Below are 15,907 nucleotides of genomic sequence, written 5' to 3' on the forward strand. Positions count from 1 at the left end.
AGATGTGTTAGTCTGCAATTCCACTTTTTGCCACCGGGTGGTGTGGTTCTGATTATCTACATCCTTTATATCTCCTATATCTTATTGCAGTAACCTGATATAGATGTATATTATCTGCATTTCTGATTTCGACCACTGGGTGGCGTGGATTTGCAGCCCACATTTCTCTGAGACATCTCCTTATATGGCTTTTTCATTGCTCTGAGGTTTGCTCTCCACACTGGTTCTTCCTCTTCCTCCTGGCTTACATCATTTCCGGCAGCTGGAGATGATGTAGGGAGTGGTTCACCCTTCTCTTTCTTATTTAAAGCTGCAATGGCGGCTATACAGCACGGCTATCTACCTCACCTTTCAAAGCGGAGTGACGACCGCGGAGCATGTGGGCTATGTCCTGAGGGGATACTTCCGTCTTTACATGCCAGTCTGCCTGCCTTTCTTATCATACCCGGCCAAGTATCTTTTACTTATTCACTTCTTTGCAGATCCTAATAGGCTGCTTCCACTTGGTCATTAGTGACTCTGACAGTATTTAAACTGCACTTTTAGTCTGATAGGTTGCACAGTTATTGCATATGTTGAATGATTGTTTGTTTGTGGAGCACTATATGCACTTTCATGGTTCAAAATTTTTTGCACTTTATAATTCTTACTGAACCCGGGTTCATCCACGAGGGGGCTCATTCTCTGAGCCTCCAGTGGTTACAGGTTATACATCCACTGAGACTGAACATAATAGATTATTATATCTAGCAGGCCCATTATGTTGAATATGGCTGGAAATACAATATTATGCTGTTTTTAGATGTTTTTAAATTTTTGTGTATCATTGATATGTGTTTGCAAAGCTTGTAATAAAAATATATTTTTTTGATTGATACATATGGTCTGCAGTGGTGCTGTGTATAGGGGTATCTTTTCTCTTTAGTCTTCTGTCTTTAAGTTAATTCTCTAATCCTTAAAATAACTCCAGAGTTAAAGACAGGCGTGTGAAAATAACTACAGAGGAGGTAAATTAACTACAGAGAGGGTAGATTAACTACAGAGGAGGTAAAATAACTACAGAGGAGGTAACTTAAGGAATGAAGAGATAAGATTACTCTCTCACTGTGTGGAGGTAAGTTTTCTCTTGCCTTATTATCTCCAGCATGATCTTAGTGAATTGAGGCCATTATCATATAAATGAAAGTAGGTATTTACTAGATCACCAAGGCATGCTGTAAGAAAGGGGGCTACCTTTAAACCCCAGGGAAAGCTATAAATGGAGGGGGATCACTAGACCACAAGAGAAAACTATACATGTGAAAGGAATCCACTAGACCACTGGTGAAAATAAGGGGGCACAGTACACTGCTGCTATAAGGAATACACAGTACAGGGAGCACTGTAAGGGAGCATTAGGGATTTTATTACAGGGGATGCTGTAAGTGAGAGGAAACTTTAAATGGGGCACTAAAAAGAGACCTGTGGACACATAATAGAAACATAATATAGGGAATGCGACAGGAATAACACATACACCTATAACAAGGAAGATATAATGTAGCCATTTCATATAACCCCAACCACTTTTGAGACCTCTTCCCCTGCATAATAAAGTAATTAATTAATCTTTAGTCTCGCTTTTATCTTTTAAAATGTTGTTACCATTGCAGTGCTCAGACAAAAAAGTATGCAATGCAGAAAAGTATATATATTTTTTTTATTTCAAAATCAAATATCGTCATATATTGTATCAGCAACACACTTTACGTTCAAAGCAGGTGGTTTTGGCACCCCATTGCAGCAACAATATGCTGTGCGGAGCACGTAAGGGTAATTCAGGGATCTGGCCATCACTGGACCCCAAATTCCACTTCCCCCCAAGCTGTGATGACTCGGGTGAAGAATAGTATTTAACAGCCCCGGGGCAGTTTAGCAGCAGCAGGGAAAGCCGTCATTCAGCTCGCCCTGCTCCCAACTCACCCTCGGAGTACCAATAGGTATGCCTGTAAGTTTAGTGATAGACTGGATAAATAGCCAAATTTCATTTGTGCTTTTTATCTACAGGAGCACTTTTTATTTTAAAACAGTAAAGTGTGAAAACAGTATATTTTGACCATTTTTTTCTTCTACAAACATAGGATTTAAAACAATCCCAGGGAAAAATGTATATACCACTAACCTGTCATGAATGCACTCCTGTACTCACTCCTGGGGTGGTGGCATATTCTTACATACCAGAAAAGGCACAACCATTGTTTTAACGTTCACAGAGTGGAGATAATGTTTTACTAAGAAATGGTTAATTATTACAAACCAGTGAAATCCCTTGAGTTTAGCTTTCAGCCAGGGCACTATCTGCACGGAGTTTGAATGTTGTCCCTGTGTATGTGTGGGTTTCCTCCAGACACTCAGGTTTCCTCCCGCACACCAAAAACATACAGATAAAAAATGGCTACACCCAAATTGCTTCTACACTATAATAAATACACTACACAATACACACATAGACATGCCGTATGACTATAGTAGGGATTAGATTGTGATCCGTATTGAGGGACAGTTAAGTGACAAGACAATATACTCTATACAGGCTGCAGAAGATGTTGGCACTATATAAATAATTAATAATAATAGGAAAGATTTCACTGATAATAAAGGAGATCTTATTGGATTTCCCTCTCCTCACAAACTCACCCTTCTTACTACTACCTTTTCTTACAGTGTGTAAAAATGTTGGCTTTATTATATTTCATATATTAATTAAAAAATACATTATGAAATGTAAAAAGTTTTGTTCAATTTCTAAATGAAAAATAAAGCATTTTCCTGAACTATTCTCACAATCAGAACGGGTAACATTGATACCAAATTTACAAAACAACCTCATGCAAAAAAACAAAAACAAAAAAAAACCATAAAAATTCCATATTCCAGCACCATGGGTAAAATATCCATTCTTTTATTTCTCCTGCCTTTCAAATTCTTCGCATTGCAAACACCTGATACATCCTTTTGTTTCTTCTGTCAAGGCCTTTGTTTTTTTAAGTTTTGGCACACAGCACCTGGAAAAGAGCAAATTTGTTGAAGGTTCATGTTCCATGAGTCTAGTGAACTGTGCCTGAGTGATGCAGGTATAGCAATGTGAAGACTGCAAATATGTGACATAGAAGAAGGGCAGGACTGAAGCATATTGTGTGACTTTGAGAGAAGGACAGGAGGAAGGTAAATACTAAAAAAACTTGGAAATCAAAAGGTAAAAGAGTCATACAGAGTGAAGGCAAGTACTGGCAGGGATTAGCAATACGACTGACCTAAAAAGAAGAAAATGTGCAGAGAGTGATAGTTTGCTTTCTGCTGGCATAGTAATATATTAGCACGGCTGGTTGAGAAGCTGGTGTCCAGCAGATAATAGAAAAAAAAGGCCATAACCAGAGCTGTAAAAGAAACACATCTCACCTCTGGGTTGTTTTTACTATCTCTGCATAGCAGTCTGGTGATAGTTCTTAAAAATGTTCTAACCTGAACAAGCTAAAAACTCAAAAGCTATCACATGTGAGGCTAAGCTGTGCACTTGTTAGGCAGTTCAGTTTCCCATCTTTTGGCCATCAAGAGCTTTTTGGCTGCAATTTAATTCAGCTGAATGGCAGCTGTGTTACTCTAGGAATATCAGGTTGTGACACGTGGTACGCCTACATAGCAGCAAGAAACTGCATCATATGACATGAGTGAGGCAGCATATTCATTCAGACACATTTACCTCATATGGATGTACATAGATTCTTTGTCCAGCATTGCTAGATCATTTTGATCTAGTTCAACATTGCTAGATCATTGTGAATAGCCAAGCTTGGGATCCTTGTCATTCAGCCACATTTAATCCATTAGTACCCATGTTCTAGCAATTTGAAAGCCATATTAACAAGCTCACATTTACCCCATAAGGATGTAGTTAGATTATGCCCATTTTAACATAGGGCATTCAGCCTGCATTTACTCCATATAAATGCGCCCAGATTCTACCCATTTTAAACCCATATCATTTAGCCGACATATACTGTACCGCATTAGGCTATACGCAGATTCTGTCCATTTGCAATTCATATCACTCAACCTACACTTACCCTATTTGAGAGGCATATCATTCAGCCCACATTTATCCCATATAGATGTATAGATGTGCCTAGATTATGTCTATTTAAATCCACATTTACCCCCTAGGATACACTCACTCAGTTTTTGTTCATTTGAAACCCATATCATACAATCCACATTTGCATGTGCCCAGATACGGCTCATTTGAAACCCATATCATTTGACCCATGTTTATACCATATAGGTTTAATGAGATTATGCCTACCAGTATTTGATAACAACATGGGTTGACCCAAGTGAAGCATTATATGGTCTAGCCCATTGGACTCCATATTGGAATGGTCTAGCCCATTGGACCCCATATTGGACACATTAGAGCTTGGTGACCCCAGAAAGCACACGTTTTTCTTATATTGGTCCCATATAGGCATGTGCCTGAGATTATGTGGCAATGTGTGCCCTCAAGATAGTAATGTAAAGTTACTATGTTAGATAACTCAATGGTGTTAGTTATCCATGTGAGACTCCCAGATAGTAGTAATTGGTAGCAATATAAGTCGCCACAGATAGCAGTATTCAGTAGCTCATCAGCATGAACAAAATATCACGGAGGGAGGTTCTAGGCCTTCTGTATGGTTGGGTCAGATGTGGTGCACTGTGGCGCTTGTGTCCAGAACAGGTGAATTACACCATCAAATTTAGTAGGTCACTGAAAAGTAACATGCTCATATGAAAATTTTAATCAGTGTAGATCCAATGTTTTAAAGCACATGAGATCTCTGTCAAGGACACAAATGGATCAATAAGCCTCCTGTATACTAGTTTCCGAAGTAAACTTATGGCAGTTCTTACAAATGCATTGACTGATTCATGCTGCTTTTTTAGCAAGTAAAGAATGATGTCACACGCTGGTGGGTCATGTCAACATAAATGTGGTTCAAGAAGCCATGCTAAGATGGAAAAAGAACGTGTCCAGCCAAGTGAGATCATCTTCCTACACACTACATAGCCACCTTTGGATTTCAAAGACCTACACAAATCCCTCCAGGAGCACAGGTCTGGTCATGGTTGTGACCTCTAAAATGTCTACTCTGCCACTGTGTATTGCAATCATTTCCCATGTATTAGCAGATTTTTTTTAAAATATGTAGTTCAGCATTGCTATTTGCTAGATGATTTTGAATAGCCAAACTTGTGATCTTTGGGAATTTCTGGAGTTTCTTCAGTAAATCAGGGCCATGGGCATCTAATTGATTCATTGATTTAATTTTACGCTGGTCAATATGGCCAACAGAAAAAAATCCTCTCAGATCATGATCTAATAGGAGATGGATCTATCTGATTGAATCCCTCCACACACTTTAAACAAATTTTCAATAGAATTCAACATGACATCTGTGTCATTGAAAATGTGTGGAGCACAGCACTGCCTGCCATCACTCTCCAGATCTCCCTTCTATTTCCTCCTCCTGGACCATGCAGAGTGTAATCAGTAGAGCTTATACACATCTGTCTGCAGAGACATGTCTTCCCTATTTAGCTGCAGATGCTCTTCCTTGTCTCCTTTCTCCAGGGTTGCTGTGCCATGTGACAAATAGTTTAGCTGAAGACTACAGAAACTATGGAATGTACCTTTCGTGACCACTAGAGGCCTCTAGTATTAAGACTCTAGCTTTTGTCACATGACACAAGTGCACCATGGAGAGCAGGGAGGAGCACCCGACTGTGGAGAGAAGACACAGGAAGTGCACAGGCAGACAAATGTGTGTAATCTCCGTTGCCAACACTGTGTGTGGCCCAAAATTGAATTAGAATGTCACTTCCACTGCACTCCCAACTCACTGCCCATCAAGCAAGATCTTGTGTCTGGCATGATCTACTGATTCCAGGCAAAAATTGACCAATTGGGCATAATTTGCAGCATCATTTTCTAGCAGATTCGATCAATGAATTGGCCATACATTCATGGAAAAAATTGACCAGTGTATGGTCACTTTAAGTGATGTATTTATTCATGCATTTAGGGGTAGTGCAGTGATTATTTTTGATAGCAAGCTTTATCCAACATGTTCTCCTTATCTTAGCCAATTTTTTCAACCCACAAAACTCTAAAAGGCAATATTGAATGTAATTTCAGTACTTGCCATTGGTTTCTGTATCTTATCAACTGACAGATTCATTGCTGCTATGCCCATGGGCAAACACTATATACCACAATGGAATTCCCAGATGCAATACTAAAATGAAAATGCAATGAGCTGTAAATCTACAATGGAATTCTGCTCACTGGGAAACAAATATCTCAACCAATGTTCTTTTAAAAATAGCTTTAAAAATAAATCTTCTAAATTAACACATTACTCACATATGGTATATATGTAGGACTCGGCGGGTTATATAGTCTTTTAAATAATAGGGAAAAGGCGAAAACATAAAGCAGATCTCAAGAGGCATAGGATAGGAGCATGTAATATAAATGATATAAAGAAGGAATATACTGCATGTTTTTATCATGCTGCATGGAAATTTGTCAGTGAAATCATAATGTGCATAATACTTCACATACTGATCACATTCACTGCTATAGACCATACATTATAATCTGCATAAGTACTTTGCTGATCATACGACTCTGTGATTATGGCTATTGCAATCAAAAATCACTCATACAGGTGTTAAATGATCATCTTAATCGGCCTTTAGCACAATGCTTGGTTTAATAGTACCATAAAAATGTTCAGATATCTCTGTACACAATTCTACATGCAAAATCGGATCAGATCTAGGTTTTGGAATGAGCTGTTTGTTGAAATGTGATATAGCTATGAGTTTCGAAGGTTTGATAAAAAATACATTGTGTTTTCAAAATGTTCTTTTTGAAATTTTAAATCTTGGCTTCAGGCAATGTAAAAACAAATGCTGTTGTAAGTTAAAAATGTTCCTAAAATACCTTAAAACCAAATTGTAATCGAACCTATGTGTCAGCTATACAGTATATGCTTCCTACAGATTCTTCTAAATTGAGCCCTTTGAGACATTGGACTCTATTCTCAAAGACTTCCCGCATGCGGTAAAGTACATGCGGGAAGTTTGCACCCAAAATACCGGCAAGTTGGGATTCTCAAAATGTTCCGCATGTTTTTTCCGCATGCGGAAAAAGTGTGATAAAAGTGCGGGATTCATGCGGTAAAATTTCCGCAAAAGTCGGTATTTTCCGCAATAAAAGATCAATTCTCAAAGATGTTCAGGCGCATCATTTCTTCGTTAATTACCGAATTTTTATCACCTACAAGTAGTAGGTGATATATTCCGCATCCCATTGACTTTAATGAAGTGTGGAGGCTTAAGGGCTGTGCTTGGTGGACTTTAACTTTTTTTTTTAAACACTTTTTCATGCGACCTTTTTACCGCATGATTCCCGCATGAATAATGCCTGTTTCCGCATCTTTTTTCCCGCATGCGGAAAACATGCGGAAAATATTAGTGAATGTGGAAAAAATGCGGAGTTTACCGCTGGCGGGAATATAGCGGTAACATTTTGCGGAAAATTTGGCTCTTTGAGAATAGAGCCCATTATATTTATGCAGCAACATCATTCTCTGTAAGCCTGACATTAGTGGTGTGTCTACAGCCATAGACATTCTTGGAGACGGAGATGCAAATAATACTGGTTGCATAACCATTTTTCTCAGCTTATGGTATTCAATGCTCATCCCTTCTCTCCCTAAGAATACATTTTTTTTTCAAATCATATATATTTAAAGTAGCTTAACCACTTGATGACCCAGCCTTTACCCCCCTTAAGGACCAGCACTGTTTTTTGTGATCTGTGCTGGGTGGGCTCTGCAGCCCCCAGCACAGATCATGGTGCCTGCAGAGCGATCAGTTGTTACTGAGATGTAAGTGATGAATGATTACTCTTAACCAATTAGCAGCTTCATTGGAGCTATCTTGTTTGAGATAAGTATTCTGCTCTTGACCTCAGTCTGTAGAATTCCTTGTGCTGTAACTTTTTTGGAATGCTTTGATCACTCTCTCTACTAGCAAACAAAATATAGAAACCAAAAGTAGAAATTCTCTGTTATTGTCTCACACTGCCCCTAGTGACAAGTGGCCATAAGTACACTTTACAAGAGTACTAATTAAAGGCAAGGAACTGTAACAAAAATACATACAAAATACTGTGCTAAAGTAAATTGGTCTGGAGCACTTATAAGCCTCTAAATAAACTGGATGCTTAAGGGTTAAATGCTAAATAACCAAGTAATATATAGTACAATATGATGTGTCAAACACCACAAAACTGTCAAAGTCTGTGTAGCTCACACAGGTTAAATTTCAAATGGTGACAAATATGTTTGGTGCCAATAGATCAAAAATCTTCTGAAATATTTCCAGCACAGCCTCCACTCTCCACTTGTAGTCACTCACCCACTCCAAAAATCATACAAAATGATCATGTGTCTATGTTGAATAATTTGTGTACATTTTTCCCCTTTTTACCTTGCCAGCTGGAATCTGCTTCATCATGCGCAGTGCCATCATCCTTCTCCTCTCTATATAGAAAAAGGATGCATGATTCAAGATTAATGCACTTTATTGTCATTGTGTTACACGACATTACTTTAAACGACAGCCCCATGGTGCATATAGAGAACATAGTAATAGTAACAAAGGTAGAAATAGAAGAATCATACAATTTTACCAGGTTTTTCAATATTTAAACAATTTTTACACAGTACACCACCTGGATTTACCTGTGTAATATGCCTGTACAGTTCACATTCTCCACAGTCTTGCCTGCAAGATCGAGCATGTTCGTGTCAGGCAGTGTTGCTCTCCATGGCCTCGTGATCATGAGTAACCCATGGTCACGACTTGTTTTTCCTGTTTTTCCTGATCACGAGGTCGGATTCTAAATTTATGATCGCCTCTCAATCACAAATTCAGTTCCGAATGCACCCATGATTGTGGTCCAAATCCGGTTCATGATCACGGATTTAGCAATTTGAGCAATTGTGTGAAAAAACAGAATTTCTGGATTTCCAGCTTTACATAGTCGAGATCAAAATTGCATATTTTTGCCTGGAATCCAAACAGGCAGAATTTCACCACTCATATCAGCCAAGATTCTGTGTACCAATGCCCATCAACAATGCTTAGCATAGCAATTCATGGTGGATAAGGGACCCACAAATAGCCTTTTCTCTTATTCAAAGTGCAGTGCGATGGCTTTCTTTTTCTGCACATCGTATATTCTACACACTCCATAAACGGGGCCATAGCTGAGAAATGTGTCTGTGCCAAACACAAGAGGAACAAATGCTCACTACCAAACAGCACTCTGCCATTTATAAAGTCTGCAGACTGCCAGTCGGCCAATAAAAAGTGCAAATAACTTGCACTTGAAATCAAGCAGGATCTGAGCAATTCAGATATATACAGGAGAAGGGGTTTAGTCACACATAGTCATAGACTACGTGACCAGCAGGCGGCACCTCCTGCAGGAATTTTCCTCTTAACACCCCCTCCCTATCTAAACTGCATAAGAAGCTGCAAAAAAGAAGTTTAAAAACATACAAACACTGGTGCACATGACAGGTGGGGCCCAGAGCTCTGCCACCTTAAGGTGCCCATACACTCGTCAGATTGGCAGCAGATAGATAAGAAATGCATCTGATGATCTATCTGATGCGTTTTTAGAACATTTTTTTACCAGGATAGAATTCCAATAGATTTCAGTTTGAAATCTATTGAAATTCGATCTGATGGCATTTTTTTGCCAACAGATTTCCATTAAGGCCAATGCAAACTGATAAGCAATCTCATCAGATCAACCTAAATTTTCCACCCTGCAAGTTCGATGGAAATCCATCGAAATCGATCGAAATCGGCCGTCGATCGGTCGATTGGCCAACCGATTTGCAATCGATTGATCGATCGATCGATCGATCGGTCGGCCAGAAAATCGGCTGAGTGTATGGGCTGCTTTAGTCTATGGCTGAATTTAACAGCTCCTGCTTGATTTGGTATTGCAGACTAGGTGCAAGTTATTTGCACTTTTTATTGGCTTACTGGCAGTCTGCAGACTATATAACATTTGTTCTTCTTGTGTTTGGCAATCAGTAGCTCCCTGGTGGTGGAAGTTCCGGGGTTCGCCTGCCCCCTTTGTGTTGTCCTGAGAGGTGGCAGGGCTCGGGGCCCCGCCTGTATTTAAATGTGTCTGTGCAGCAGTTGTTACCAAACCTGCCATACTAATAATGATCTAATTACTAATGTTTTACTAATCTTTTAGCGACACAAATTGATTGTATACATGCTCCTTATAGTTGCCCACCACTGATACAATCTTGATTGTACAATCTTACCACTTTTATGTTGTATGAGGGAACTACCTAATGTAACTATTCAAAATATATTCACGTAGTTTCTCCTTCTATTACATCGATTTGGCAAGATTGTGCAATCAAAATTGTATCATTGATGGGCACCTAAGGTAATTTCTCCATAAATGTATTCAGTTACATTTGCACACGTGTATAATATTATTAAAAACTTTATTTAATCTCCCTGGCGGTTACCCAGACCTGAGCTTGGGGTAGGAAAACTGAGCTGCAAGCGGTAAGCCCGAGCTCAGGTCAGGGTAGTGAATTACAGGTAGTCCTCGGTTAACGAACGAGATAGGGACTATAGGTTCGTTCTTAACCTGAACCCATTCATAAGTCGGAACATATACATTTTCATGGGCTTCCCCCTAAATTGGCCCTAAAGTACTATGCATACAGTACTTTATACATACATAGACAAATTACTATGGTTGTGAGGCCGTCTGAGGAACAATGAAGTGACAAGACAATATACTCTGTACAGTGCTGCGGAAGATGTCAGCGCTTTATAAATACTAAATAATATTTATAATAATAGTAATATTAAATATTTGGCCAGGATAAGCTGGGACATGTAGTCCCTTTGCAGTTGTACTGAGAGTCCCAGCCTGTGTCTCTGCCTGTCCCTAGATAGCCTACCACTGCTAACTCAGTATTGTGTAGACTGAGGGGGGGGGGGGGGGGCTGTGGGCATGTGAAACTGAAGAAACTTACAGGAGAGTTCAGTCCGTCAAACTGCGTGCGGATATAGGAATTTACAACATTGGAAAACAGATACTCAGCAGCAGGAGCTTCTGAACAAATGGATTGTAACCAGCCCAGCCAATGCGTGCAGGAGCAGACTTATGTCACATCCCCCTCTGACCTTCTCCTCTTCCTCCTCCTCCTCCTCTCCGTACACTTTGCTCATTCTTACAGGGAGTCCACGACTTGGTAGAAGATGTGACTGAATCCAAAGATGACATCTTTGTGGCAGAGCAAAGGGAACGGTAGCGTTCGTATTGGCGGGTTGTTCGTAAGTTAGGTGTTCGTAAGTCGGGGACTACCTGTACATTGTTATTTATTGTTTAGGAGTCCCGCGCGCGATCGCTGCTGCACAGAGGGACTCCAGCCTCCAGCCACCTATATTCACATATAGGTGTATATACTGCTGCCTGCACCGATCTCGACCTGGATTTTGACTACTCTCTGCCTCCCGCTTGCACCGACATCTGCCAGGATTTTGACTACTCTCTGTATGCCACCTGCATTAACCTCTTCAGAGAGAGAGAGAGAGAGAGAGAGAGAGAGAGAGAGAGGTTCTGGATGCTAGCCATGCTACAGGGTCATAAAGAGATAATTTGCATATTCAGTAGAGGTGCATTGTGGGTAACTACAAATGTTCACTTATAGCTGAATAATTGCAAGTTTCCTTATGTTTTCAGAGAGAAAGGAAGAGAGAAAGAAAAAAGAGTGAGAGTCAGAGTAAAAGAGAGTCCCCTAGGGCTGTAGCAGTGACCCGGTTCTTTAGGGCTGTCAGAACTATCAATGGCACATGTACCAATACATACTGTACAACATATGTGTCGTCTAAATATGAAATAAGAGCTCAGTTGTAACATATTTCACTTACCACATAAGGTAAGCACATGATTATATGAATTGCGTTAGAATGTTGCTTTTATCACCAGTGTATGTCTGTGTACCCAATATATGGAGAGAGAAGGAAGATTTGCTATACGTGTACTTGTCCCCTACCACACACTAAAGATGATCATTTTAATTGGAAGACATGTGGTTAACGGGGATATGACAGGGCCCAGATATAGTCATGGTTTGATATTTAGTCTTATTTCTTGTTTTACATTATTTAATGCTCTAGAGTCATGCTGTTATATCAGAATCTAGTCTCATTCCTTAAACTTTGTTCAGTTTATGTTCTTAGCAAAAGTGGCTAGTCTGATAGATTAAACATTATCTCATATGGAGCTTGTGTGCTGCATCTTTTGAATTAATTTTTACATTTACCTTGAACAGTTATGCAATCAAAACTCTCTCATACAGCTCATCCCCGTTACATCATATTGCCAAGGCTATCCAGTTGATTAAATTTGGCATATCCATTGCCTCCTGCATATGGGAACTAAAGATACCATAAGAGTTTTACATACTTAATTGTACAGCAGCATAAAACAGAACATAAAGGTCCGATTACACATTCACATACACACACACAAATGAGAGACAAACCATTACAATATGTTAATCCTTTTTAGAATGAAGTCTTGAACTAAGAAGCTGTTTGAAATCAAATATAACGGCACTCTGGTCAATAGCAAAAGATATCTTAAAACTTAAAGTGGATTAGAGAAAAAAAGATTTTCAATTAAAGGTTATTTTCTTGACAACAGCCGAGCCTCAACAGTGTAAGCACTTTAACATTTAATACTGCAAAGCAGATAATTTGATTGTTAAGTATTCAAAACCAACCCTTGCATTAATTCACTTAAATTAAATCTTGCATCTTGTGATTCATTTCAACCAAGAACATAAGAAATGTAAGGCTAAATACACTGCATCATATGAGTATTAAACAACATTATTAGCCTATTTTACTGAAATTAGGGGTTGCCACTATGTGGTTGTGCGCTCAGCGCCATCGGCGAGAATGAGCAAACAGTGTGTGGAGATGTTTCCTTATAAATTCGCAGCTAGTCCATTGCTAATGTTGTGGCCCATCTGCATATTTAAACAAAAACTAAGATTAATGTCTGAGGGAGGAAAGAATGATGCACATGCATTTGAGCCAGCACAGTGACTTAGCCAGTGGGATAACAATTGTCCCTGTGACCCCCGCTACTACGGGAGGGGGGGAATTATGCGAGAGCCATAGAGGCCCGTTTCAAGTACAAATTGAAATTGCCTTGCTTCATTTGGGCTCTCCCTGTTCTAGGTAATCATGGGGAACATAAAAAATATAGCCCCCTACTGATATACTTATTTCTTCCTTTGTGGACGTAATTCAGACAGCACCCAAATTCAGCACAGTGTCAGTGCCAACATAACCTGCTTTGCCAGTTACTCCTCTCCCTCCAGTTCTGCAATGTAAGCACAGGGAGCACTGTTATATTTACCTAGTTAACTTTCATGCTGCATTGGGTATCTTCTTACTTCAGTCATCTGTGGGCTCTATGTTGCCCTCCTGTGGCTCCTGATGACATGACATACATCGGGAGTCAAAGGATGATGTCTGCATAGAGTGTGAAAATGCCCGGAGGAAGAAAAGACCCAATACAGCAGGGTCGCTGGCTAGGTAAATATAACAGTACTCCCTGTGCTTACTCTGCAGAGTGAAGGGGGACAATGATGTGGGGTGGTCCTTCAATGATGCACGGGGGAGTAGTGCTATCATCATTCTTCTGGGGGGCCTGGGTCACTGACATTACACCCCTGGCTCAAAAATATTGATAAAAAAATAAAAGTGTGTGTACAAAACAACAAAACCTAATATAGCCTCTCCTGACTGAACCTGTTTAATCTCTTATTTCTCACTAGTAGACCTAAGCCCGTTTAAAAATGGGCTCTAGGTCTGTCACCGCTGCCACCTGTCAGCGTGCATGCGCACACACATGCCCTCCCACCTGGCCGCCCCCCTGGCCCATCCTGCTCCTGTCCCAGGCTGTCCGTGCGGCACATGTGCAGTAGCGCAAGCGCACGGGCACACACACACACACACACACACACACACACACACACACACACACATACACACACACATACACACACACACACACACACACACACACACACACACACACACACAGGGACAGGGACGCAGAGACACAGGGGGATTATTGTATAGGATTCCAACTTAATATCAATACCCAAGTGTTCTAAAATGACAATGTACAAATAATGTCTAAGTAGCTGTGTAAACATTTTCCTACTTTTCATGTTAAATATCAGAGGCAAAAGCTGTAATTTATTGAGGGTAGGATTTAGCTATATTGGGAGTCCTAGGGATGCTCATTCATTTAAAGCAATTTCCGAATTTCCGATCGGAATTTGCATTTCCGCATCGGAATGCGGAAATCGGTAATGCAAGTGTGTTAGGCGGATTTCCGCCGGAAATCGCGGAAATTTCTGCCGGAAATCGTGGAAATTCTGCCCGATTTTAACATCGATTTTCTCAAAAACTATAAGGTCTTTTTGAAAACTTTTTTGCATCTTGTTCACAAGATTTAGTTTAATAAACCCTGAAAATTAACCACTGAAAAGTCAGCGGATTTTTACTGTAAAGTAAAATGCAGAAAATCTGCATCTGCCTATTTTCTGCATTTATATTACAGTAAAAATGTGCCAACTTTAGTGGTTAATAACAAAGCCCCCATAAGTCCTAGAAACACCAAATTTTCAGGGTTTATTAAACAGAATCTTCTGAACAAGATGCAAAAAAAGTTTTCAAAAAGACCTTATAGTTTTTGAGAAAATAGATGGTAAAGTCTTGCGGAATTTCCACAATTTCCGGTGAAAATTCCGCATTGGAATGCGGAAATTGGTACCGGAAAGCGGAATCGGTAATTGGCAATGGCGGAATGCGGATTTACTGCGGAATCGGAAATTGGCATTTCTGACCATCCCTAATTGGGACAAATCAATTGCAGAAGGGGTGTCTGCTTCAATGCACAGCCAGAGTTGCATATCAGACTACAGAAAGCAAATATCAAACATATCAAACTCTGAAAGCAAATAACAGTATGAAAAGCTGTGACAATTAGTGACATTTCTTCTGCTCTCTTCAGACACTTCAGTCAGAAGCACAGGATACAGGAACTTCAGCTGTTGGGAGCTCTCTTCTCTGTCACACACAGAGCTACACATAGAGTTAACTGATCAAGTGTGAGGGGAATTTCCCCTCCCCTCATGGCTCAGTCTGCCGTCAGTTTTGGCGTCAGTAAAGTTTGAAAGTATTTTGATAACAGTAAACAAAGAAGTTGCTACTAAAATGTATACACCAGTACTTAGCAGCACTTCCCAAACAATTCCCGTGTCAATTGAAAAAAATATGTAAATCGATAGTATTCCTTTAGGTGGTTAAATAACCCAGGACATGTAGATTCCACCGATGTGGGTCTTTGCCAGCTCAGCTATATCTGTCCACAAGATCCATGCACTATTATTATTATTTTTTTTTGGGGGGGGGGGGGTGTTGTTGAAATCCCACTATTTGTGTGCCATATTGCCCTTGCTCAAGTTATGGATTTAATCACAGTGGGATTCCCTGATGTTTACCCCCTCCTAGGTAAATGGGCAATGGGAATCATTTTGGCAGCAGAAAGCATCGCTGGGTAAGTATATCTCACCCCTCCTGCAGTGGCTGTCTTTTTCTCCTTGCAGGTTCTATTGCTGGGCATCTTGTGTCTGCATGTGTTGGATCTGGCTTGATGACATCATCAAGGCAGCACCCA

The 15,907-nt window shown here is 40.0% G+C and overlaps 1 long non-coding RNA gene across 1 annotated transcript in view; it reads right to left on the minus strand.

Annotated features, from left to right (window-relative positions):
- Positions 1 to 2,944: 2,944 nt before the first annotated feature.
- Positions 2,945 to 15,907, minus strand: part of LOC137544158 (uncharacterized) — a 91,579-nt gene continuing 78,616 nt past the window's right edge. Inside the window, exons 3-4 of the long non-coding RNA XR_011025744.1 lie at positions 8,578 to 8,630; positions 2,945 to 3,044 (exon numbers count right to left, since the gene is read on the minus strand). This is a non-coding gene — a long non-coding RNA (uncharacterized lncRNA). The remainder of the gene's footprint in view (positions 3,045 to 8,577; positions 8,631 to 15,907) is intronic.

The sequence above is a fragment of the Hyperolius riggenbachi genome, chromosome 2 (genome assembly GCF_040937935.1).
Source record: "Hyperolius riggenbachi isolate aHypRig1 chromosome 2, aHypRig1.pri, whole genome shotgun sequence".
NCBI lineage: Eukaryota > Metazoa > Chordata > Amphibia > Anura > Hyperoliidae > Hyperolius > Hyperolius riggenbachi.